This window comes from Neopsephotus bourkii, unplaced genomic scaffold, assembly GCF_033783945.1.
Source record: "Neopsephotus bourkii isolate Nb327-2 ecotype Australia unplaced genomic scaffold, CSIRO-AGI_Nbou_v1 NB_1346, whole genome shotgun sequence".
Classification (NCBI taxonomy): domain Eukaryota; kingdom Metazoa; phylum Chordata; class Aves; order Psittaciformes; family Psittacidae; genus Neopsephotus; species Neopsephotus bourkii.
In genome coordinates, this window is record NW_026901826.1 from 5,030,441 (window position 1) to 5,056,684 (window position 26,244).

Genomic DNA, 26,244 nt, shown 5'->3' on the forward strand with positions numbered 1-26,244 from the left:
CTATCTGTAAAGTGACTTCATTGTCCATATGCAAGTTTCTCCCAAAACTTGTCTCAATTGCAATGCCAAAATTCTGATAGTCAGACAGTTGGCATGTTGTAACTGCTGCTTTTCATTACCTTCCAGACTGCCTCTTATGTATTTTCTCCATCTGTGCTTGAAACTACCTTTGATACTCTAGTTACTGATCACAGGACAGACACTGTATTTACACACAAAATTCACGCTAGACCTCTAGCAACAGGTACATTGCTTCTTATAAAAGTGTATGTGAAATGATGTACTCATGATCCTATTTTATGATTATCTGATAAGCTAATTGCTGTGGTGCCTAGAAGCCCTCTGTTGAAGTAGGTGACATTCAACCCTTTACCAAGGCATTGTTCTTTCTCTGAAGTGCTGGTACTGATAAATCAAACATAATCTGAAAGAAAGAAGTTGTTATATACTACAGACCTGCATATACCAACATTTTCATTATTTCAGATACCATAGTATTTTTCTTTGGTCTCATTTCTTCTGTTCCATATGTAAACATCACACATTTCATTAGTGGAGTTCCATTTGACAAAGTTGCCCCTTACTGATGCTTAATCAGAAGGAAAAGCTCCAGTTCTATGGTTGCAGACACAGATAGTGCACAGGTTTAATGTGGTTTAATAGGTGATTGAGATGTGACAGTTTTAAAGTCTGAGAGATGAATGAAGCAGATGGAATTACACCCTGAAAGCACAGCGATAACCAGGGACCTTCGTAAGGGTAGCTATTACAAATACACATGGGAATGAAAAGCAGCTACCATTAATGGTCAGAAATGACAGCAAAGAATCAATAACTATTTATTATTTCAGTTAATGTAAGTCTAATGTTAGATCATACACAACAAATCCAATGAACGAGCAAAACATGGTTTTCTTCTTTCCATGGGAATTAAGCAAATATGGGTGAAGAAATAATGCCAGTAGGAGCTGATGAGAAAAACAATCCTACCATTTGGAGTCAGTGTTCCAAGCAGAAGCAGAAATGCCTTACTAGCAAATAAAATCTCCTGTGCATTTAAAGTTCCCTAATCTTCAGCTGTCATTCCCCTCAGCCTTCTTTAAGTCTGGCATCCCCTGTTCTCAACATAGCTCTTATCAGGCAGCTCTCCTTGAGCCATCACCTAAAAGTCTGCCTATGTAGTCATTTGGCAGAGAAAAACTCTGCTGCCTCTCTGGTTTAGTTCAACTTTTCTAAAGAACCCACAAACGTGTGTGAAAGATCCCTGGACAAAGAGGTCACTCAGTCCCTTTACACATGCCTTGTGCTTCCCTGCCTTTAAATGTGCTGTCCTCTACCTCCTCCCAAGTCCTGACCACATCACAGGGGCTGTCAAGGTTGCTTTGCTTAGGAAGGAGTCACAACAGCTTTGGCCTGATTCTCAGTGTTTGCAACCAGTGTTGAGGCAAAGGTTCAATTGGGGATGAGCAATGCACTTCTTTAGTTGTCTCTACAAACCCTTCTGACAGATTTGGCAGCTAGAGCTGGGTGCTAAAGTTTTGATGACAAGCAAAGAAAATGCTGACTTATTCAAACTTCTAATGGGAACATATGGTTACAATTAATAGTTATCAGAAAGATTCCTTAGGGCAGGATGGACTTCTGATAACAGATGGTGACAAATGGCTAGGGTACGTACTTGAGCTAAGGAAATTGAGGGTCCAAAGGCCTCATGCTGCACTACATGTGGGGCAGAATCTGAAACTGCTGCCTGGTCTGATTTGATCTGATAGCTGCATACTCCTTAAAGACTTTTTCTATTGTATAGCCTGAAGGAAAGTGGGGCTTTTTCCTCCTTCAAAACTTGAAAAAATCTCAAAGTGAATCTGCATCAGCTAACACTATATGTAGGACAGAAGATTCGCTCTCTGTTCAAGTCTCCCAGCACTTCAAAGGGTGCAGTAATTTGTCAGTGATTTCTCTCCATGTCTCTCTAAAGCATGAACAGTTCTTTAGAGCTATATGTTTCTGTAGCAGTTTTTCAATGGTTTTGAAATTATTAGGAGTTATTTCATCTTTATCCTTTCCTAATTTCTCAGAAAAGACTGTTTCAATCACAGTTTCCACCTCACTATGTAATATATTGTGCAGAAGAGCTTTTATTTCAGCAGTTTGGTATTGCTCTTCACTGAGGGTCACTGTATAATCACTGCAATGGTTCCCAATACCTTTCTTATTACTTATGCCAAATAATCCCCACAAAACCAAGAGGCAGAGGATTATACGGAATAGCTAGATTGTAGGCAGCTTGTTCCCCAGTGGAGGGCCAGCTGCCTCATCCAAATTTAAACACTGCACTGCAAACATCCATAGAAAGGGGGAAGGAAACAGTAAAGGGCAGTGGGCAGAGAGGGCTAGGAAACACTGGTTGCCATTAAACAGGCAAAAAAATCCAACTCTGAAATCAGTATCTCCTTACCATATTCATGATGCTAACATCAATGAATACAAATTAATGATTGACATACCTGTGGCACCTTGCACAGTGCACTTGTGACTTTGATCCCTGATTTATGCGCAAAATTGATTAGCCATCACCAAAATGAAATGGAGCACAACAGATAGTAGAATGACAGCCTCAAGAAGTTGTGTGCAGATGCCTTTTTCTGAACTGTAATATCAATATGTATGTCTGAAAGGTGTTGCCTTTTTTCTAAGATCCACCACTGGCATAGCCAGAACAGATGACTTCATCAGAAACAAAATGGAAACTAATTCTGCAAACTCTAGAAAACATTTCAAAAGATCACAAAACGCATGGATGCTGATGAATGTCCCAGACTTTCATTTACAAACATCACTTCATGCACTCTCCTTTTGCCTGTTGAACAAGGACTTCTGAGGTCACAGTGAAACACAGTCTTACCTTATAACTGTATTTTACTTGGCCCAGTATCAGTGTTTTCAAAGTCCTACTCTATCACAGCCCTTTGATGTGTAATGCCACATTGAAGTATATATACTATAGCTATGCCTTGAGCTATTGTGTCTAATAGGCTTTCTGGTGGCTTTTTAAAAACATTAAACATATGTAACATTTAAGAAGATTCACAGGCAAGAAAGCCAGTATGCACATCCATCCCCTGCCAGCCTCAGCATGGGAGCATGAGACAACTTCAAAGCTTCCAAATGCAAAATTCAAAAGGCTCAAGAAACCTTTTGTCTGAAAACAAACTTCTGATCAAGCACTTTGCCTGAATCTTCTGAAGTAGAGTGATATCCATAAGAGCAATAATGCTCAATCACATTTCTCTGGAATTTGTTTTTTTGTCTGATTGCATATACATTAGTGCTTCTTTGCACTTGAAAGCTAAATCCCATTTGAAAAACTATGAATACAAAGCACAGTTGCTGCTGCTGAATCATACCATGGGTGGATGATGCTGTTCTGGAGTGACTGAATTGCTTCTGCTCAGTTGGAAACTGGACCAAGCCCAGACAGAGTAGGGCTCTGCAGAAGATATAACTGGAGTTTTGTTTTGTTTTTTTACAGCTTGAGTGTGTATGTACCATCAGGCAAATGGAAGCTGTACTCCCTTTGTTTCAGAAATCAGCAAAATGATGACAGCTTTTTCTTTGTCTTGTAGCTGAGCTATGGAAAACTACTGGAGGGGACATAATTCTGCCTCCACAATTTAGATCCCTAACTGAGGTTCCGTAGCAGCCACAGTCACAGAAGTAATGGGGTGACGAAGATAACTTTGTGTTCTTCATAGACAGCTCTAGTCTGCATCCTTGACTGCATAGAGAACTCAGTCACCTTCAGAGGGTAACGTAGTCAATTGGACTCCAGTAACATCCATGGAGAGTTTACTAGAACCACTAGGCAATACTGACATCCATAGGCCCAGCATTTGTTCTGCCTAGCCCTGTTCCAAGATGGAGGGGGGAAAGTAATGCAAAAAAAGAATGAAAGGAGGGATTTGGGGGGTTTGTTTGTTTCTTTGCTTCTTTGTTGTTAGGGATTTTGTTTGTTTGTGTGTCTTTTGTTTTATTGGCTGTCATGTCACATCCCCTTCAATGATACTGAACTGTACTGCTAGGACATAGGCATATCTGGTGCCTATGTCCTAGTCCTTCCTCTGAGAACTTCTAGTTGTCATTCCTCATGGTCAAATATATGCAGCCTCAAAAGTGTTGGGTCTGGAGGTTTGGAAGCACAGTTTGTGTTCAGCTTGAACCTCAGCCAAGATCTCAAATTTTGTGTTTGCTTGCTTGTTTGTTCCTTTTTCCTCTGGGACTCTTGAGTGCCCATCTGCACACTAGATTGGTTTCTGCTGAAGGTATGAACAATGTGCCCCATGGCCTGCTGACTTGGTGTATTAGAGAAGTGACCTTAGTACACTTTCAGCAGAGCAAAATATAGAACTTACAGTCAAGGGGGGCTGCACTACTGCTGACTACCCAATTATTTACCGACTGCATTTAGCATTTAATTCTTTTCTAGTGGATTTTATGTGAAGTCCAGGAGCATACTCATCTAAATGTAGATTGCAAGAGAACTTTTGACATGAAAGTAATGGACAAACCACCACAGTAGGCATCAAAGTTTGATGATGAAAGTCAACATTCAAGAAACTTCTAGCATAAGAAAGGAAGTATTAATTGAATTCAAATTCTCTAGCATTAGGCAATCCTGGAAAAATTGTATGGCTTTCTTGAAACTCACACAGGGACATAGGTATGTAAGCTCTACAAAGGTAATATGGAGCTTTTCAGAATCCTACTGGAGTTCAATATACCTTCAGAAATCAGGTGTGAAAGATTAGCTTTCACCCATTACATTTCTGTGAAAAATATAATTTGATTGATTTCTAGCCAATTTCTTCTTTTATGTCAGGTAATACTTGATCAAAATGGATCTTTTGTGATTTTCAAGCTTTAGGCTTCATAACTATATTTTATAATAAAATATAGAACATACAGATAAGGAAAAAACACTTAGCAGATAGCATAGAATGGGTTTGGGTGGAAACCATGTTAAATTTATTTTTTAATTATTTCATCCTTTTAGTTTCTTTATGCTAGCTCATTCTGTGTTCTTTTTGTTTTGCTAACTAAAACAAAAAGAACAGGGTGATGCAAAGTCCAGCTAAATAGTGTTTGCAGATTTTTAGGTATGAAAATAACCTGCAGTCAGGAAGAACACATTTGTAACTGGTGGCTGAGCATTTTAATTTACAATTCTGTGCTTTCTTCAAGCTATTTCCACTGAGTAACCAAGACCATGACAATGATATTGATCTTTAACTAAAAAAACCCAACCCTAACCAAGACTTAATTCTTTCCTTTTCTTTCCTTATGTTTGTTTCTCTTCCTATCCCATTTCTTATCTACCACTCAGCATTCTTTTAATGCTACTGAGGTTAAACACTGAAGTACCTGAGCCTCTTGACAAGACCATTTCTTGAATAAAAACAAGTGTTTATGAAATTGGGTGATGTGTCAAAACAAATGTAGAAGCATGTTGGTTGTGATGAGCTTTGAATGGAGCAGAGGTATAAGTTTGAAGGACAGGCTTTTTTTTCCCCATGCTCTGCATTTTGGAGAGGTCAGGCTTTCCCAGTGACACTGGGAAGACTTTCTTATAGGTCACAGCAAATTGGAGCTTATACACTTTCTAAATCTTCCTTCTGCTGAAAGGCCCAAAGCATCAATTTTTATTTCTAAACCAAGAAATTCTTTTCAGATTTCTTTTTTTTCAGAGTAGGAGTTCAACATTTAAATCACCTTCATTTCAGACACTGCAAACTCCTTTTCCTCCACAATTCATGTCTGTATCTTCCTATGGCAGGGCTAATACACGTTTCACTGATCAATCTGGAAAAAAAAAGTAGAGGAAATGTTGATTGACTCTGGTTTTCTGTGATTAAGAATGATATTTATACACTAAGACAATAACTGTTAAGTCTTCATATGAAGAGGCAAATGGAAAAAAAAGAAAAAATTAAAATTTCTTTTAATTCCCCCCCCAAAACTATGAAATTAAATGACAACAGATCTACTAAGATTTTAAAAATCCATTGGCCATTTGCTTTAGAATTAAAAAGGGAAAGTTATTTTAAACATAAAATCTATTCCTGTTCTACCATGCACTGGAGCAAGAGAAAACTAACAAAAAAAAAAAAAAAACAGTGAAAATATTTCAAAATGTCTCTTCTTTTTTCTTTCTTTCTTTTTTTTTTTTTTTTTCCCCTCTCATGAGGTTATACTAAACCACACTTCTTTCTTTCATCTTTATTCCAAGATACCACTTACTCATAGGATATATCTGGTCAATGTCTGTTTGTCTTAATATGATGATCCTGTTTTGTTGTTGGTTTGTTTGTTTTTTTTTTTCCCAAAAAGTCTCTTGATTTAATTGTGACAGCCAAAGTAACGAAATAGATGGGTACAAAATATGCAAAATAAATGATTTAGCTATTTTCAATTTAATAACTGACTGGATATCTTATGCATTAATAAATAATGTATTGGTCCTGGGCTTAGTCCCAGAATTCGTGTTGCTATGCCTTGGAAGAAAACATAATACTTATTCTTTCCAGACTGTTTGTTTTAGGAAAAAAAAAACCACAAACAAGCATTGTTTAGCCTCCAGAGCCCCGAATAATATTGCTTTGGCTAGGAAGGAAACACTGGAGTTCTATAGATTTTTTTATAATTGCCTGTTCCAAAAACCAAAACAATCAAGTATACCCTCTGTTTCCAAGTGTCTGCGGAAGCTGGACTGCACACTGCTGTCCCATTGGGCTGGGTCTTACTTGTAGACCTTCTGCATCTTTTATACCTAGCCCCCCCCCCCGTCTGTGTAGGCCATACACAGTTTAGAGAGTACCACACAGATCCCTCCAGTGCCTGAAAGCCTGTTCCAAATAATTTCTAACCTGCTGGGACTCTCCATGCTTCCACTACTTCTACTACTAAAAGCATTTACAAAGTTGTGTTGTAAATGGAGACAGACAGCTGCATGGGATATATCCAGACTTTGACCCTGAAATGGCAAAACATTTACTCCAATCCCTTCCTGCAGTCAAACATAACCTGTTGATAGCAAAAGCAGAGATGCCCTGATGCGCTTCTCTCTTGTCCATGGGCAGAACCAGGAAGAGAAATGCCATCAGCCAGTAAAAAAATAAGAGCTGCTCACAGAAACAACCAAGCGTCAGGTTTAGTCAACATCGCCTGATAACCCTGAAGAACAGGTGATCAATAATCATCAACATCACACTTCTCCTGCTAGTGATAGTTAATGGGCTGATAATGCCATCCTCCTTGTTGCCAAATCCCATCAGGGACCAGACAGCTGGAGCTAAAGGGAAAAACTTATCAGATCTGGCAGGAGACAGTTTAGGAGGCTAAAATTAACCTTGGACCATTCACAGAAAGAGCTAATTGTTTGTGACTGCTAGATTCCTGCCCCTGGCAAAGGTTTATTACTGCATAGATCTTAACCCCATACTAGTTTTTCTGCAGCAGGAAAAAAGAAAGAACATAAAGGAGTGGAAAAATAACAATCCAGGGTTCTCTTTAACCCCTCTCCCCAAATAAATATATAGTTGCACACATATAGTGAGAATCAAAGCTAAAGTTTTTGTGCTATAATGCTTCAAGTTGCTTCAAGACCCTACAACATATTGTGAATTCATGAGCTTGACATCAAGGAAAAAAAGAAAAGACTGTCAGAAAAGCCCAAGTCTGGTAAATTACTTTAATAAAACCTCAGCTGATAAAATTTCTTCCCCTTCCCATGCCTGCCAGCAATACACAAGGTGGAAGCTGGTTTTGGCTGAAGAGTCATCAGCTGAAACTCATGAAAAGGAGTCAAATAAAGAAAGTGGCATAACCAAAGGTGGTGATAGGCTTGACTTCAGGATATGACGATGTGCAAGAGAGGGAATATGCAACACTTGGCAATATGCTAGAGTTAGAGATCTCTTGACTTTCAGGCATAGTGATGTTCAACAAATGCAGTGCATAACAGAACTAAACAGCAAACTCCAGTACAAGAAAGTGAACCTGGAAACATGTGCCTGTGCAGCCTCCACAGTTTTCTCTCCACAGGAGAAGAGAGAAAGCTGAGCTGAAGAACAGATCTGCTTCAGAGAAGAAGAAAAAGAACTGGAGGGAGAACAAGATAAGTTGGCACATTTAGTCCAATAAAGAGAGGAATGGACAGTCAAGGAGCTTTTGGTAGCTTGAACAGAGAAAACTGGAACTTGTACCAGGAAGAGGCTCTTATTAATGAAAATGAATATCATGCCACAGGAGCTGATGTAGAGAAAAAGGAACTGACAAATATGATTAGAAATTAGAGGATTTTGAAAATAGCAAGGGAGACGCTACTGACTGTTCTTGGCTTCTGGACAAGAACTTACAATGGAGTCGGTCAAGGCTGTCTACACTAAGCTAGAATGATCAAAGAAAAGAAGGTTTAAGTTATATCTCTGGAATTCATCCCATTCCAAAGAGAGGAATGTAAATGCATAGCAAGAAAAATTGAAAACAAGCAACAAGGATTAGTTATGATAAGAAAGATTTGACTACCAGTCATAGATATGCAATCAGGAAATTATTTTTTTCTTGAAGGATTGACACCATGCAGGTTTCTGGAATACTTAGGCGTGGTATGGATAACTTAAAAGTGAAAAATGAAAGAGTGGAGAAGCGATTTGGAGACACTTCTGAATCACTGTAATGTTAAAACCTAGCTGAATAAGACTTAGGTGAATGAGGCTTCAGGAGAAGATTAGACATTGAAATGCTCATAGGAAAGGATGTTAAAAAGTTCTCCTGAGACAATTTGATGAACCACTAATAAGCCCTGAGGATTAAATGTATATATGGATCAAGGATTTCTGCAATCTTACTTTAGAGGTGAATACTGAAACATGTGCCCATAAAAATATCTTTAAATTCCTAGATGTATATCACCTGAGACTGAGAAATGTGAGAACTGCTGAAAGTTGAGCTGAATTACACCTCATGAAAGACATTCACACAACTAGAATAAGTTCTTCATCCATGAGAAGTAAGAAAGATGAAGGAAATTACTGATGTCATTTCTTCCATCCTAGAAGAGTGGATAGGAATATTTTAAAGAAAGCAAGTAAACTGTTAAGTGAATTTCCTTCTCTTGCCCAGGAAGCATGCCTGATACCTGATTTCTTTCATGTTTCTCCCAGCAGAATTTTGTTAGATGGAAAAAAGAATAAATTGATGACAGAGTCACTTAGCAATGCAACTTTCAGTGTTAAGCAAAACCACTTCCAAAAGTGGTATTATCACCCTATCAGAAGAGGCTTGGACAGATTTGCAACAAGCCAAATTTGAAAACAAGTGTTCAAGTCTGTATGTGAATGATAGAGGCTGCACAAGACAGATTGGCTTCTATTTTTTCAATGTATCTCACTTGTAAAGCCCACTAAAAATAAACAGAAAAGCAAAACGTCAGGATACTAGTTTTGGGGATAAATATGCATTTGAGACTGTTTCTCTGCCAGCACAAATATCTCAACTGAAAGGAACTTGATTGGAATAATTCCTTTGTCTCAGTCGGCACCAACAAGATCACCTGGCAGAGAAAGGTAACCGTGCATTTATTTTCCTTGGCATACCTCCAAGAACCCAGTATTTTGGCCCCTTCCAGCACTATTATTACTTCTTTCCACTACAAGCCACAGCACAAAGATCATACTAAAAAGTGTTGCAGTAATAACAATAATTCCCTGCCCAGAAAGAAATATTATTATTACTAATAGTATCATATAATGACAGGTAGCACATGCATTAGGTAATAATTAAGGAAAGTTAAATAGCTATATTATGGAAACACTCAAACTCTTTAACACTAGTGTGCAAAACAGAGATAACAGTGGTAAGCTGTGGAGTTAATTAAGGCATTGATAAGTGAGAAACAGAGGTATTATAAATACCACCCTCCATTCAAGATATGGGTAAAAACCATTTCATTTATGGATAATAATAAACACTAAGTTTCAATCTAAACAGAAGACAGAGACTAAGCCATACAGAAATGCTTCCTTAAGTGTTAGCATGGGAGTGAGATACAGAGAATGGAATTGGTCTAAAATACTACAGACAAACATTGAGAAGGCAGACAGAAAACAGCAGGAAGGCTTGGGAATCAATCAAACTTGACCATGAACATGAAGAGATACAAAAATAAATTTAATGTCCTCTACCATCCTTCCAAGCTAATAGAACCAGTATTTCCAACTGTCGTGGTTTAAGACCAGCTGATAACTCAGAACCACACAGCCACTTGTTCACTCCCCAACTTCAGCTGCTCTACACCCCCTTGAAGAAAGACGATCAAATAACCACTTTTCCCCCCAAATACAACCACACCTTCCACAAAATACATCACTTAATGAAAGCAAAGTTAATTGGAAATATTTTTGTCTAAAATTATCTAAATAAAATTACTTGAAATTCATATGTTTCTGATGGAGCAATGTCCATTAACCACCCTGAAATGTTCTGAGGAAAAACTCAAAACAACATGAGAAATCTCACTGATACTAAAACCAACAATTCTTTCTTTGGTCAATAAATATTTAGTATTTTTTCCTGAATCTTGCCTCCAGATCTGTCTAACATTGAATTTTATTTGAGATATTTTCTGAAAAAAAAACCCATGTGATAGTTTCTTTCAAAATTTCTGATATGTCATTTTATTTGTGCAAAAGCATTTGGAAAATCTTATTAGAATTTTAAAACTGCTTTAAACCAACCCAAATAGTACCTTTATATCAAATTTTAAAATCATGCAGTTCTGCTTATGACAACTCATTTTCACTACTTATGTTATTTTCAATACCACATCCAAAATTTTCACAGCTGTTCCTGAAGGAGAACAGAATCAAAATAACCCTGACAAGTTAATTTTGAAATGCTCCTCCCAGAAGTCTATGTACTTAAATAGTCAAAACAGACTATATAGCTACATAACAGTAGGAACAAAAAATTACTGCAAAACCAATGAAGAACATATGGCTTTCACAGTATGTTGCACATTAGAATGACTTTCCTAATTTTTACTGTTCTGATTCCTGCTGGCTGCACTATACCTGTGCAAAATGACAAAACTAATGGCAAGCAACTTAAGACATTCAAAGGCCAAAGTGCTAAGAACAGGTTGCCTTCATTTTCTTTATCATTCATTATTCAAGTGCCCGCTTGTAATATTTAAATGGGTCAGCCAAGTCATATCGTTCACGGCAGAAACTCATTAGTGCTCGTTAGCTTATGACCAATACCCTATCAGGCAGGGCAAGCAGCATGTGCAAAAGAACAAGGAGGATGGATTAAGTGACAGAGACAGCAAACAACAGGAAGAAGCTCTTTTCTTCTCAAATAAAATTGCTCCTTTCATCCTACCAGCACCTTCAGAGTTGTCCATAGGTCTTATACTACTAGAATGGTCTAAGGTTCCTTTCAGGAAACAAACACATAATCCCTGTTTTTAGAATCCTGAGCTGGAAAACAGCATGGTTTGCTCAGCAGCAGCAGTGTCTGCATAAGTACTCATACTGATATCACAGAACTCTGGGATGTTCTGTTTGTATACTAGTTCATGCTTACAGTCCTGTTCCCTCCTAAGCTCTGGGAGACAAATAGGAAGCAGCCCAGCAACACCAAAGGATAATGCCTCCATGGCAATTATTTGCCTTTTACTTGGTATATTACTGGATATGTTATTATATTTGAGCAAATATGAAGTTACTGAGCATTACTGGCAATTCAGAGGAACATTGAACCAGCCAAATATTTTGTAAGACTTTAAGCACTCTTTTGTGTCTGAGCATCCCCAGCTATTTAAGCAAACACAGACAGGCAGGGCAAGGGCTGATAGCTACAGCTGGGCACAAAATTGATCAGAGCTACTCCATGGCACCTGGCTCCTGGCCTTTAGCCTCAATTACAGCTTGGCACTTAAACTTACAAGTATTGATTGGTGAAACATTTTGTGATAACCATGTGGAAACGTTTAGCTGCTCGCTCGGTAATGATATTACTAGAAACATTTTGTAGCTCATTTGGCCATTCTTTCATCTAGGCACTTAGGAGCCACCTTTCCACAAAGAAGCTCACTCTCTACAAAGGACTTCACACCTAGGCTGACAGTCACCAGCTATTTACACAGATGCCTAATGTTTTGCAGAGAGCTTGTTTTTGTTTTTTTTTCCTGGCAAATAGAATGATTTAAGTTGTTGAGCCTGGAGAAGAGAACACTATGTGGAAACCTTATAGCAGCCTTTCAGTATCTGAAGGGGTCTGCAAGGATGCTGGAGAAGGGCTCTTCATCAGGGGCTGTAGTGATAGTACTATCATTAGGGATAGTGATAAGATAGTTGGAAAAGGGTAGGTCCTTTCCAACCATAATCATTCTATGATTCCGTGATTCTAAGAGTGTAGAAAGATAACTGTATGCTCAAACACATAGGTACCTGTAACTGGGCTCATACACATGCACACTAGGCATAAAAAATGAAATGCAAGTTATGAATACAAAGAACAGAGGGTGACAGGAAAGCATAAAAATAAATAAGCACATTCCAGTTTTATAGTGCTTTAACTTAGAACCACACAGGCTTTTCCTTTTTTATTGTCATCTAGGATAATTGTATACAAAATCTTCCATCATACTGGAGACATTAATGTGCTTCAGTACAAAGTCTCTGTTACTTCTAGAATAGTCTTATTCATGTTGGTTTAAAATCCTCCTGGGAAAGTTTGAATCCCGCAACAACATACTGGAGAATTAATATTTCTGTGATATTTATACGCTGATAACAACAAGGGAGCACAACAATAAGAAAGGATTTATTGTGCTGGAAGCCCTAGCAACAGTGTTCCAATCTCTAAAAGGTTAATCCCGTTTCATCACATCCTGATGCCTTGCTGATAGTCCCCAATGAAAGTGCTCATGTGCAGCCTTCTGCAATTTCCTAAGGACAGAATGAGTCTGATTTTGAGGACAGGGAATGTTTCCTTAATTCAAATGACAAAAAATTTAAAAAAAATTAAAAAAATTCAATTGGTTCAGTAAAAATGAAAGGAATTCTACAGGGCAATACCCCTTTTTTGTGAGTGAAATGGATTTCACTAGAACAATACAAAAAGTGATACAGCAATCTGCAAAAGGTGGCTGTGGTTAAAGAAAGGTCTGAAACTTCACATGAAAAATGATCTATGCAAAGACTACTGAATAGTGAATTTTTAGGATATATTAAATAAGTAGATGAGCTCAGAGAAAAATGCTTTTTTTTCCAGAACTTTTCTATGTCTTTGCTTTTTCTGTTCTATTTTATATTGCAAATAAAATAATGAGTTCTTTTCTTAATTGCACATTAAGCTAATGAGTGTCAGGAAAACTTGCTTTGTGCCATGTACTCAAATGTGAAATACGAGTTTTCTTTGCAGTTTTGCTTTAATGTTAAGCACTTACAGAAAATATCTTGAATATTGAGATCCAGGGTCACAAGTGGGAAAAGGCTGCAGAAAACCTGAATGGATCTTCACTGAATAACCATGGAAACCACGTAGATCTTTCTGCTTGATTTTTCATAGCTAGAAGTGTTATTTACATCCCTATTTTAGGCATCTAAGCCACCCTCCCTTTGCTACAGAGAGCAGCTGTGTGGAAATTCAGGCAAAATAGTTGAAGGAAGGTTTTGAAGAAGCCTCTCTTTCTCACTGGTTGGAGATGGAAACCTATCCTAACACGGGATATTCACAGTATGGTGTGTAAGTTGTTGACAGAGAATACTTAATTAAATCAGTCCACATTTTAGTGATTCTACATGCATAGTCTCAAGGACACTACCTAAGGGGTACATTTTCACACAGTTGATGTTACACCCTACCAAGGCTACACATCAATTCAGGATAGGAGTAAGTGGTCCAAATCCACTTTACTAGCATGTGAGCTAGAAAACCTCCTCCTTCTGCTGCTCCAAACAGGAGTTTTGCCAAGGCATCCTGGCAGCGTAAGCTATTTATGTCTTTACCCTTAGTCGGTTCACTGACGGATGACAAAACAGGCAGCTCAAAGAATTCACCCTGTCGACCAAAGGCACACACACACACACAGAGTTCCTTGCTGTGGTGGAAAGCAGAGTATTTTTTTGTCCCATTATCTCTCTCTGCACAATCAGTAAACAACAGGCTCTGGCAGCCAGTATCCCTGTGCTGATTTGGATGGCCCTGGAAACAAGCAGAGGAAAAGCAAAAGGTGCCAGGGTAGACTGCAGGTTCATACCTGATCTAATTTGCTCCCCTGAGTTTCACAACGATTTCAGTAACAATGACTAGGAAATATGCGCAGACATCTTACTAAGGTATGTTTCAGTTGGCCTTTAAGCTTCACAAATCTTCACCAGCCCTCATTAAGTCATCATATACAGCAAACATCTAGCATTGTGTATATACAGATTGCCTCTCACATCTCCAAAGAAACTGTGTGTTGACATTTAGATGAATGCTCAGATTATTTTCTGTAAAGCATGAAGCAAAACTAAAGAGCCCGACTGTAATGGAGTTGGTCTTTTGGTTTTGGTTTTGGTGTTGGTTTTGGTTTTGGTATTTTTCCCCCCAAAAACCCTGTTCAAACAGTATCCTTTGAATACTCAGTGCCTTAGAGCTGCTCTTTCTTTCAAGTAAATCTGTTGCCTTAAGAAAAATAAAGTGAAGTATATAGAACTATTTCTCTCATTCTCTAGAAATCAAAGTCTGTTTTCAAATTTGGACATAAAGCATGCCATAATTACAGACATTGCTGTTAGGTCCAAAGGGAACTGATAAATAACAAAACAGATTTTAAAGATATCTTCATTAGAGCATTTCTTGTAACCAGAACTGGGGAAAAAATGTAACAAGAGATCGAGAGGTTTTTGGTTTTGGTTTGTTGGGGTTTTTTACTGCTAACAATGAAAACTCAGTGTTTAGTATCAGGTACCCAGAGTCCGGTTCCCCCTTGGAAACATCTAAGACCCTGTATACTGTATAGCCCTAGGCCCCTGCTGACCAAAACTCAGGTCAGTGAAACATATACTGTGCTGGGCCTGGGAAGAACAATGCCTTTGACATGAATGTTATGTTACAGACTAATGTTGATGTGAATGTGGCACACAGTGAAGACATCTAGCCAGTTGCATGTTGTCTAAATTAACACATAGACTCCCCATTAAGTCTGTTGGGTGTATCTGGAGGTGTGTACTAACTCCGAGGATGTCAGTAGATAACAGAAGGAGCCTGTGTGACTCTTTTGGAGAAGATGTCCAACTCTTACAGCAACATATGCTGGTGGAAATTATAATGACGCTAAGACAATAATTGACATGGAAGTATGAGGTCAGGGAACTGAGTTGTGAATAGCAAGAGAGAAGCTTGCAAGTTTCAGTGTGTTGAACATGTCTAATTAATAAACTAGTGCTCAATTTTTTTACAAGCTATGGCTCTCAGCGCATAGGAAAAAGAAATATGCACTCATTTGCATGAATAGATTTTTTTCAACTGCAGAATGATGCACAGAGGCCATCTACATGTGGATCTGTACAGGCGTTATAGCAGTCACTCCCTAATGGTTTGGAAGACAGGACAAATCCAAACATCAGTATGCAGGAAGAGGCTCCAGACATGATACACTCATGATACCAGAGGTTTCTGAAATTTGTTTCTACCACTAAAACCAATGGCAGTTATACTTCCATCTCCTGGGAAAGAAAATTCAAAGTGGTAGAGGAAGTATCAGTGAGGGGATCTGCTGGTAGTGGTAGAGGGTTTTGCCATTTATCTTTGGTGTTAGACCATTTCTGAAGACAGGAACTGAGCAGTGGTTCTGTCTCCTGTCTCAGCATCTTCTTAGTGCCTGTTAGCTGTATTTCTCAATCAGGTATAACATGTTTCAGCAGTTACTGACATTTTGGTGACTATAAATGCTGACGTACCTTTTCTCCACAGCTCAGCTGTTTCGTTTTGAGACATTGCTGTGAGAAGTATAATCAAGTGAAATATAGCTTATTTGACATTAATAGCACTGCTTGACCCAAAACATGCTTGAAGATGTCCTTACTAACCAAGTAGTATTATCAGCAGGATTTAATGGGTACTAGACATCTACCCTTAGAACATAATATGTAATGGGCATGTGGATTTCCTGTGCCACTGGTGGCTGTTCTAGTATGTGTGTTCTGGATTAAATGTCATTAAGCAAACCCAATAAAATGAAATGATTCTTTATGTGACAAGATAATAGAGTTTGTGGGAATTTTCAGACATAATTAATTAAAGGACTAGAAAGTTATTTGGGCCTTTGATAGTGGATTTCACAAGAGGCTCCATTGTGAGCATGTCCTTTTATCTGTTAAACCACACCTTTACATATCCTATCATTCCTGTTCTGCTTGATTTCAAGGCCTTGTAGACATCCACTGAGTACAGTATCTCAAATGTGTCTTCTTACACCCTCTATGTTCACAGATTTTTCCATCATATTTCTTAGGTACAACTCCCAATACTTTGATTATCTATATACCTCAGATAAGATTTTTTTTTCCAGTTACATTTTTTCCAGTTACAGAATTTGTTTTTTACATCTTCCCTCCAGAACAACCTCCCAGGAAGAACAACTATGATAGGACATCATCTTTGAAAGCTTTTTCTTCTATACTGTACAAAGGAACACTGCAACTTTTTGAGTTGTAGAGATATCTGAGCTAGTTTGAAACAACCTGCACAAATACCTGCTTTGGAACCTTGGGATCCTATAGTCTGTCCTTAGCCTCTTGTCATCTTGTGTTTGCTGTTATCAAGACCCAAGCTGGCAAGTTTAAAAGTCTCTATGATTTGTAACTCATCTTCTAAGTTCTGGCATAGACATAACCTTAAAAATAAGGGGCTTTCTGTGCCTGTTCAATCCTTAGCCTATTTACAGAGAGGCTCAGTTCCTAGCTGATACAGTTGTGACTTATGTGACATGCCTCGCTACTAGAATGGAAGAGAGAACATGAAATATAATTTTCCATTATTAGACAAATAAGTACCACATTGTTATAGCATACAATGGACAAGGAAGTCAAGTCCTGGTAAACAGCAAGTAGCATAAGAAAAAGCTTAACTAGTTAATACAAGTGGAGGTGATCGAATGCTTTAGGACCATTTTTACTCTACACTGCAGTCTGCCTTTATGCATGGTTTGCATGATTTAAGATGGAAAGGACAGAAGTGGCTGAAAACAAAGAAAGCAGGATGTGACCCAAGTAGTAATTTGTAGAAATGTATTGGGTCTGGCTGGGATAGTTAACTTTCTTCTTGGAAGCCTGTATAGTGCTATCTGGGATTTGGGACCAAAACAGGTTTGATAACACAACGTTTTACCAGTTGGTGATCAGTGCTTGCATACTGTTAGGGCTTTCTCTATTTCTTCCTCCACCTCCCTAGCAAACAGGTTAGGGCAAGAAGCTGGGAGGGGACACAGCCAGGACAGCTGACCCCATCTGACCAAAGGGATATCCCATACCATATGGCATCATGTTCATCAGTAATAACTGGGTGGTGGTGTAAATTTTCTGAGTAGCTGCTGCTCAGAGACTAGGTAGGCATCAATTTGAGTTAGTGAGTGATGGTCTTTGTGTCACTTGCTTGTGTTTTCTCCCCTCTTCACTTCAATTGTCTTTCAAGCCTTGAGGGTTTTTTGCTTTTGCTCTCCTGATTGTATCCCCGATCCCTCTGGGGAAGAGTGAGTGGCTGGTCAGTGATCAGTTACTGGCCAGGGTTAGCGTCAACTGTCTACAGGATGTCAGTTCCTTGTTTTAGAGAAGTAAAAAATAAGAGACAACAGCCTGATTATAAATCCTATATTTTAACTGTTAGAGGTATCATGTTTGTTGTGGAATAATGCCATCTTAATTGCTTAGTGTAAATGTCAAATACATTTAAAAATAAAGGGTTTGCATAACTGTATAACTATAGTGGCAAACAGTATTATCTTATATAAAAAGGGTGTTTTATGAAAGGATGCGGTATGTGACGATCATGTGTATGCATCAACCTTATCCACTTATATAAAGCTTTAGTTTATATTCCATCTAGTATATTACCGAAATAATGAATCTCATGCACTCAGCTTAACACCTTTGACACCTTCTACTCCCTTGGCATTTTTCAGGCTGGAAATCTTTTTATAGAGATCCCTTCCTTTAAATTGCACAAAGTTAACAGTCATGTATCAATGAACCCAAGACTTTCTGCCAGAGGCAGAGAGCAAGTGCAGCAGCAAAACTTATTTCAGAGTACAACTCTTAGCATCATTCCAGGGACTGGCAAAGTTACCACAAGAGTTAAAAACAGACACCAAGTATACAAACCTGTCTCCAAAATCCTTGCTGTTTTTCAGATTTCTCCCTCTTCACTTCAAATCTTCCTCCTCCCACAGCTTTCACAATAAAAAGGTCAAACCTCAGAAGAATCTGATAAGTACTTTGTAGATTCATTCTTATTTGAATGAGGAGTCCCCCAGAATGAAGGTCTAAAACTATACCTCCCACATAATTATAGAACCTGACAAAAATTTGCAGAACTTAAAAAGTAATCTAAATCAAAGACTCTTCATACCTCTCACATTTCTGAATTGATCTGAATATAATAAAAAATTTTTGTGTATTTTTTTTTATTTTACCCAAATCAGTTAAGCATCCCTAATTCATACCACAGAGGATGAAGCTGATGGAGAAACAACAGCTGGATTGATTACTTTGCTTCATTCATAATGTGGTTTTCTCCTCCCCACATATGAAACATCTGAGTGATTTTACGTTCCCCCTCCCTTATTCTAAAAGTACCAATAAAAATGTCTTCCTCCTGACTCATCAGATAGTTAATTTTGAATTAAACAGCTGTGTCCAGGCACAACACACACGTATCTCTTGCATAGAAAATGACTTGTTACTGGAATTACCAACATTTTGGTTTTCAACCTCCAAACAATTAATTAACATCCATCTTAAGTGGGTAGTATGAGCCTGATACTCCTAGTGATAGTACAAAAAGGTTTGTTCATTTGAGTCCAGTTCTCAGTATATGAGGATGACAATACTGACCAGTGTTTAAAGGAGCTGAAAACATTATCAGAGGTTACAGCAGAGAGATCCTGGGAGGTGTGGAGTAGCTGAGTGTGCTCTACTTAGCATTTTGGGATGCAAGAGACATTGTTTTCCTGGATCAACAATTGCTGACAAACTTAAAAGATGAAAGCTAAAAAGTTATTTAGTGAGTCAGACAGGACAAGACTTTAAATATGGGGTACACTTCATGGTGATAAATCAACACTAAAAATGGTGAGATCCATGGTATGCTGTTCAGGCAAATAACAAGGGACAGAAATATTAGGCTCAGTGGAAAGTATCCTCCTGATGTACTTCAGTTCCCTTGGTGCAAAGGAGAAAGATACACCTCTGAAGACCTCATCTCCTCGGTTGAGACAACTAAGTAAGTCAGTCCAGATATCCCTCTGGAAACCTTTCATCATCTCTTCACATGCAAGTGAGAAACAACTGGAAGACACTGCCACTAGACTGCAAAATGCTGGTGAAAGTTAGATCCCTGAGGGGAACCGGCTGGTTCCTGCTTTTCTGCCTTCCTGCTTGCCTGTTGCATTCATTTCTACAGTTATTTTCTGTAAATTACTCAAGAAACCAGTGGATCAAGTTTGTCATACATCTCTCTTCTAGCCACATGCAAGTTAAGTTTACCTTTAATTCACCTGTGTGTAGTGTACTTTCACAATGACTGGCCACTAAACAGTACTTAATGCAGCTGTGCAGGACTGCAAATCACAAGAACAATGAATCACCATTTATATAAACCAGAAAATCTAGCTCTGTGCTAAGAATAATTCAATCTGTTTATAAAAAGGATTGTCCACAAATAGCTTCTCCTTTTTAAAAAGCTTCTACTTGGTTAGAGTTCTTCAAAAACTGGTTCTTTCCTTTCAACTTTCAAAAGTTCAATGACAGAAAAGTCAAAAGTGCTAGCAGCAGTCCAAATGGTAAGAAAGGCTTTGTTGTGTCTTCTTCCCATCTTCATTTGTATATGTTATCTTTTTCAAACTGTTCTCCAAAACAATGTATTTCTCTGAAACGAGTTATAGGAACATTCTTATGCATTTGGTTACTCTCTGACCTCATTTCTATGTTTCCAAAATTTCACTCTAGGGTTGAGTTTCACTTAGGGTTGAAAACCAATTTCAAGAAGCAGTGCATTCTTTTGTGAAAGGGTGAGTGGCATGTACCTTTATATTCAAAATCTGATTTCTCATTTATTGGCAGATTAGTTAGCAAACAGATGGCATAAAGAATGTCAGGTGTGTAAGGTTTTTCCTTCCTTCCTTCCTGCCTTCCTTCCTTACTTCCTTCCTTCCTGCCTTCCTTCCTTCTTGTCTTCCTTCCTTCCTTCCTTCCTGCCTGCCTGCCTGCCTTCCTTGTTCTTTGGTAGAGGCACTAGCTTTTGGTCAATTGTATTTTTCTTTAATTCTCTTGTTAATTGAATCTTGATTAGCTTCCAGTTGCCACAGCAAATGGGTCTTCATCTCTGGTAGGCACTTTGTAACATCCGTGTAACGTGCTTTGCTCTTTTGGGTATTGAACAACACTTCATACGGCACTAGACACCCATTCAGGCAGCTAAGTTTTATCTGGAGTGGGCCTAGATAAAGTTCATCAGTTAATGCATACATCCACTCAATCATGTTAACTCCTGATTGTAACATTGCATGAGAAATTATATTCATCTACATATTTATCTCTTTTTTTTCCCTAGAGTCATTTCTTCCCAGGCTAGCAGCTGTTATTCTGCTTGTCCTACAGTCTTATTCTTTTGCTTGTCTTTATTAGCACACTTCAGTTGGTACTGAAATTTCTGCTTTGCTGGGCAAATTAGAATACCCCCAGACCATGTTCTCATAATGGTTCCAATTTTCTTGGGTTTTGAATATCAGAAAGCTGTATAATAAAATAAGAAATATTTTTTATGTTGTCTTCTGATGGCTAGAGGGATGTAATTTAAAAAAAAGTCACTTTAAAATGATGTACTCCTTATGATTATAGGTACAGATATACCTATCAGGCCTCTAATGAAAGGTATGCTTCCTTCACATCATTCAGTTTCCTAAATGATTTAGTACAGAATAACATTTCAGATGCCTTACAGAAATCTAAATATGCCAACACTTTGTGTAATCTTGGTCTGTTTCATCTTCTGTTCTGCAGTTAGAATTAAAGAGTTGCCTGTTTACTGTACGTTTTGTCCTTTGGCTTTAATTTTGTATGTACTTAAAGAAAGGTACATTAGCATTAGGACTGTCAGACTGATGAAGTCATACAGATGCAAGAGATTTATTTAAATGAAAGTAAAAGTGGATTTTATCCTTGCTGATGCTAATGGGCCAGTACATCTTCATGAATCATAAAAGAACAAAGTGCCCTCATCTATACAAATATTTAGCTAAAGTCTAGCAGGATGGCACCCTGAGTATAGCTTGAGGACAAGGAGAAAATGGTGACCGAAGGAGAAAGAGCAGCCAGACACAGCTTGAGCTGCACCATCCCAGTGTTTACTCTCACAGGATAGGAAGCTGAAGATGATTCAGAAATTATATGAACCTCCTCAAAAGATATGAATGTTTGAGATCAATCTCAGGATTCCTACTAGGAAAAGGGAGGGAATGACTATCTTCTGCTTAGTGGGTCTGACTCCTGGCTCCTGTGGGCTTGGCAGAAGACGCAGAGCAGTTCTGAGCTGAGGGAATATTTGTCTGTCTGTCCCTGGTGTGCTTTTTGTGGGTCAGTGGGGACAAGTCAGTGGAAGGGAACATATGAATATTGTCAGGTGGGACTTTTCCCTCCACTCATGTGGGAGATGGCTGTTTGATTCACCCCTCTCCTCAGTATTTGTTTTATACCAGAGACTTAATATTAAACTTAAATTCACTGAATCATAGAAGGGTGGGGTTATATTACCAACACTGCTCAAAGTTGTAACTTGCTTGTGCATGGAATTCCTGAACCCCACTCTTTTGGGGTAAAAAACCCGCCAAAACAAAACCGAAACACCCTCCTCATTCCCTCCTCCAATTTCAAAAGCATTACAAACAGAAACAATATGCATTTTACAGAAAATATCCAATGCAGATTTCATTTTCAAAAGTGTTGTAATATTTGGTTATCTCTGAATATCTGAAAAGCCCCACCCACATAGATGCCTCAAAACAGGCACTTAAAACTGAAGAGGAACAGAAATCATTCCATGAGGTCTATAAGCACAATTAATTCTACTCTATCTTTTATGGTGGAAATTTGATGGCAAAATAAAATGTAAAGGTAATCTCACATACAGATATATGTCCACCTTTTACACATATCCATTAAAATGTATCTATTTCTATATACTTAAGATGGAACATTCTACTGCATTTTTCCCATTCATTAAGTTTATTCAGAAATGAAACAATAGTGTTATTTTAACCTGTTCTCTGAGTACAAATATCTGGTGGGAGTGGGGACAGGATCCAGACAGCTTAAGCTACAGCACTGTTGGATGAGGGAAACGTGAAGAGGACAGATGCATAATTCCTCCAACAGCATCGAGCTGTTCTTTCCTTCTCAGTATAAAAATTGCGAGAGCACTTCTAGCTGGCTTATTATTTTTATTTTTTTTTCCCCATAATATCTTATTCATCTAAGTAGGTGTTTTTCTTTATTCCTACTGTACAATCAACCTGCATGAGTAACTGTCTAAGAATGTTTACAGGACATTTAATCAGCAGGGGATACTTACATTTATGGAGGTAATAGGAAATCCCCCGTGGCTTTGTACCTAATTTAGTCATCTTTCAAGTTCAGTATATTTACTGTTGCAGCTGGGGACTGGTGCTGTCAAAAGATACTCAGCACAGAAGGAAAATTCAGTACCTCATCTGCCTGAAGTGAAATATGCCAGGTTTCAGGAAGACCTAACTGTTCTGCTAGATCAGGGAATTATGGTCCCTGAAAATTTTAAGTGAAGCACATCTACCAAAAATAATAATAAAAAAAGACCCCAGAAAATTTGAAGGTTATTTTTCTTTGTGGATGGACAATAACAAGAATAGTGGCCTTTAATACTTGATATTAAAAATGGAACCTACAGAAATTCCCCCCAAACTTAAGAAACAAGAATCAACATTGAAAAAAAGGTTGACAAAACCCCACTGCTTTATCCTTCAAATAATATCAGATCAAAGCTGTCATGGCCAGCTGCAACCCATTAGTACCGCTACCATGTTCAGTCACTGTCTCTTCTATCTCATACTGAAATCCCACTTATTCCACCCTTATAGAGATGAGAAACGTGTACCTTAAAACATTAATCAAAGTGGAAAAAAAAAAAATTCTCTGGGATTAGCCAGCATATTTTGACTCTTTGTTTTGTTCCAGCCCATGTTGGAATTAATTCTTCATAGGCGAAAATGGGAACTTAAATGTTGTTCTCAACTTTTAATTAAAATTTAAGATGTTATATAAGGATTTGTGGTAAATGAAGAGAGGTGCCGTAGCATTGTATAATGCCACAGGAGGTGATGCACTGCAATGAAGCACAGTCTGAACTACATTATTCCTGGTATTTAAGCAGATTTTCTCTCATTGTTCTTTTAATTTTTGCACTACTATGCCCAGATGCTTTGGACTGAACATTTTCCCTTGATGCCCTTGGAGCACAAGAGGTTCCACTTAAACCTGAGAAGAAACTTCTTCTCAGTGAGGGTGACGGAACACTGGAACAGGCTGCCCAGGGAGGTTGTGGAGTCTCCTTCTCTGGAGACATTCAAAACCCACCTGGACACGTTCCTGTGTAACCTTATCTAGGTGTTCCTGCTCCGGCAGGGGGATTGGACTAGATGATCTTTTGAGGTCCCTTCCAATCTATAACCTACTGTGATACTGTGATACTGTGATGCTCTGGTGCAGCATGGTAGATTTCATTGCCATTTCTGCTTGTAGGCAGAATCGATCTCTGGTGATGTACCACATTTTGTTTGACAGAGTGAAGAAGAGACAAGAATGTTTGGTAAAACTAAGAAATGAAGAAAATTTGGCTTGTAGTACCTATTTCACTGACTGCAAAAATATCAACAAAGTATTTAAGCATATGCACAGGGGCTACTGGTGCTGTTCTAAGAAACTTAGTGGTAACACTTGTGGAGTCTTTGTTAGGTAAAACCTCCTGTACTATCAGTAGTGGCAGAAAGGGAAAAAGGGAACAGGCGAAGAAACAGTGTAATGAAGATCTTCATAACCTAAAGCACAAATTGCAGGATCATCTCGCAGGGGGGGAAAGGCCATATAGCATTTTCTGTATCTAAAGCCAGATTGTATCACAGTTCTCTTGCTTTGATGTTAGATCTGAAAAAAGAAATATTTGTGACTAAGTATTGCAGAATGGAAGACTAAGAAAAAGGAAAGCTGATCCTCATTAAAGAGGGATGTAGGGCTCAGTTAAGTTTCCATTCAACACACAAAAAAACAAATGGGAAGCAGAAACTTTAAAAAAGTCAGCCAAAGAAGCAACTTGTCAGAAAACCAGCTCTGACATATGGCATCTTCCATTTACAGAAAGGGCTAGAAAATTATCCATTATAAATTAACTCCCTCACAGATGTCTCAAAGGAAACAACTATAATGATCATGATGCTTAAAGATAATTAATTCTTTTTGCAAGCTTCCAGCTTCTGGATTTAAGCCTCCTTTCACATGCCTTGGCTCTGAGATTGGCTTCTAACCAAGTTCTGGATGAAATTCAGAGCATCTTAATGGCTGGCTTGATTAATGTCAAAGCAGAGGACAGGGTTGTTTGATGTAACTTTGCATCTACAGTGTAGATAACATTCTTGTTGATTCATTAAGCTCTCTCACTCTAAGACCCAAATGTCTTATTGATCCCACATTACTTGCCACGCTGTATGTACCTGTTGGGGTTTACTTATGAAGACTTACTGTGCTGGTTTTAGAAAGGGTAGAGTTAATTTCCTTCATAGTAGCTGGTATGGGGCTATGTTTTGGGCTTATGCTGGAAACAGTGCTGATATCACAGGGATGTTTCCATTACTGCTGAGCAGCTCTTACACAGAGTCAAGGCTTTTTCTGCTCCTCATCCACAGCACCAGTGAGTAGGCTGGGGGTGCACAAGGAGCTGGGAGGGGATACAACCAGGACAGCTGACCCCAACTGACCCAAGGGATATCCCATAACATTATGATATCATGCTCAGATGGGGGTTTAAGGAGAAAGGTGGGGGGAAGTTCAGAGTGATGATGTCTGTCTTCCCAAGTAACTGTTACATGTGATGGTTCCCTGCTTTCCTGGGGACGGCTGAACACCTGCCTGCACATGGGAAACTGAACGGATTTATACTCTGCTTTGCTTGTGTGAGTGGCTTTTGCTTTACCTGTTTAACTGTCTTTATCTCAGCCCATAAGTTTTCTCACTTCTGCCCTTCTGATTCTCTCCCTCATCTCACTGAGAGGGGACTGAGCAAGTGGCTGGGGAGGGGTGGCTTTGTTGCTGGGTTTAAACCACAACATTTAAATTTCATGTCTGTAGCCCTAGACTAGAGACTTGTATATCACAAAAGCTGCTACAGTGGGCATAAGCTTGTGACTGGTCCCTTTGCAGCATTGGCAGGACCATGCCACCCTGGTTATCTATCCCCAGCTGCAGGGCTCCCTAACATTGCATTGGCTTGGGCAGAAGATGCTCAAGCTTGTCTGTAAAACATCCTTGTACATCTCCCTGGCTTTAGAAAGGCTGCTCCAATCTGAGCCATGGCACAAACAACAGCAAAGAGTCAAGAATGTTCCTTACTCAGCTTAAGCGATGAGGAGTGAGACTATTACTTCTCCTTTAAACAGGTGAAGGGTGTTCCTTGTAAAGCACATAGAGCTTTGTTTTCTGTGATGCACAGAAAGGGTGGAGCAGAGCACAGAGAGAGAACACTAAAAGTCACCCTACAGCTAGCTTCTCATTATGCAATGCTGCAGTGCTTGTGCCGTAAGGGTGACTGAGCAATCTTCTAGGAGAAAATCAGCTGTGAAAAATAAAATGCCAGCAAGATCTTCTGATGGTTGGTTTTCAGTGCTTCCTCTGTTTGTAT

At 38.6% G+C, this 26,244-nt stretch overlaps 1 long non-coding RNA gene across 1 annotated transcript; it reads right to left on the reverse strand.

Annotated features, from left to right (window-relative positions):
• Positions 1–289: 289 nt before the first annotated feature.
• On the reverse strand, positions 290–25,244 carry LOC133219324 (uncharacterized). The gene is made up of 3 exons (XR_009727399.1): positions 25,089–25,244; positions 5,770–5,859; positions 290–424 (listed from the first exon to the last, which is right to left on the reverse strand). It is a non-coding gene; the product is annotated as an uncharacterized LOC133219324 (long non-coding RNA).
• Between the last annotated feature and the right edge of the window lie 1,000 nt (positions 25,245–26,244).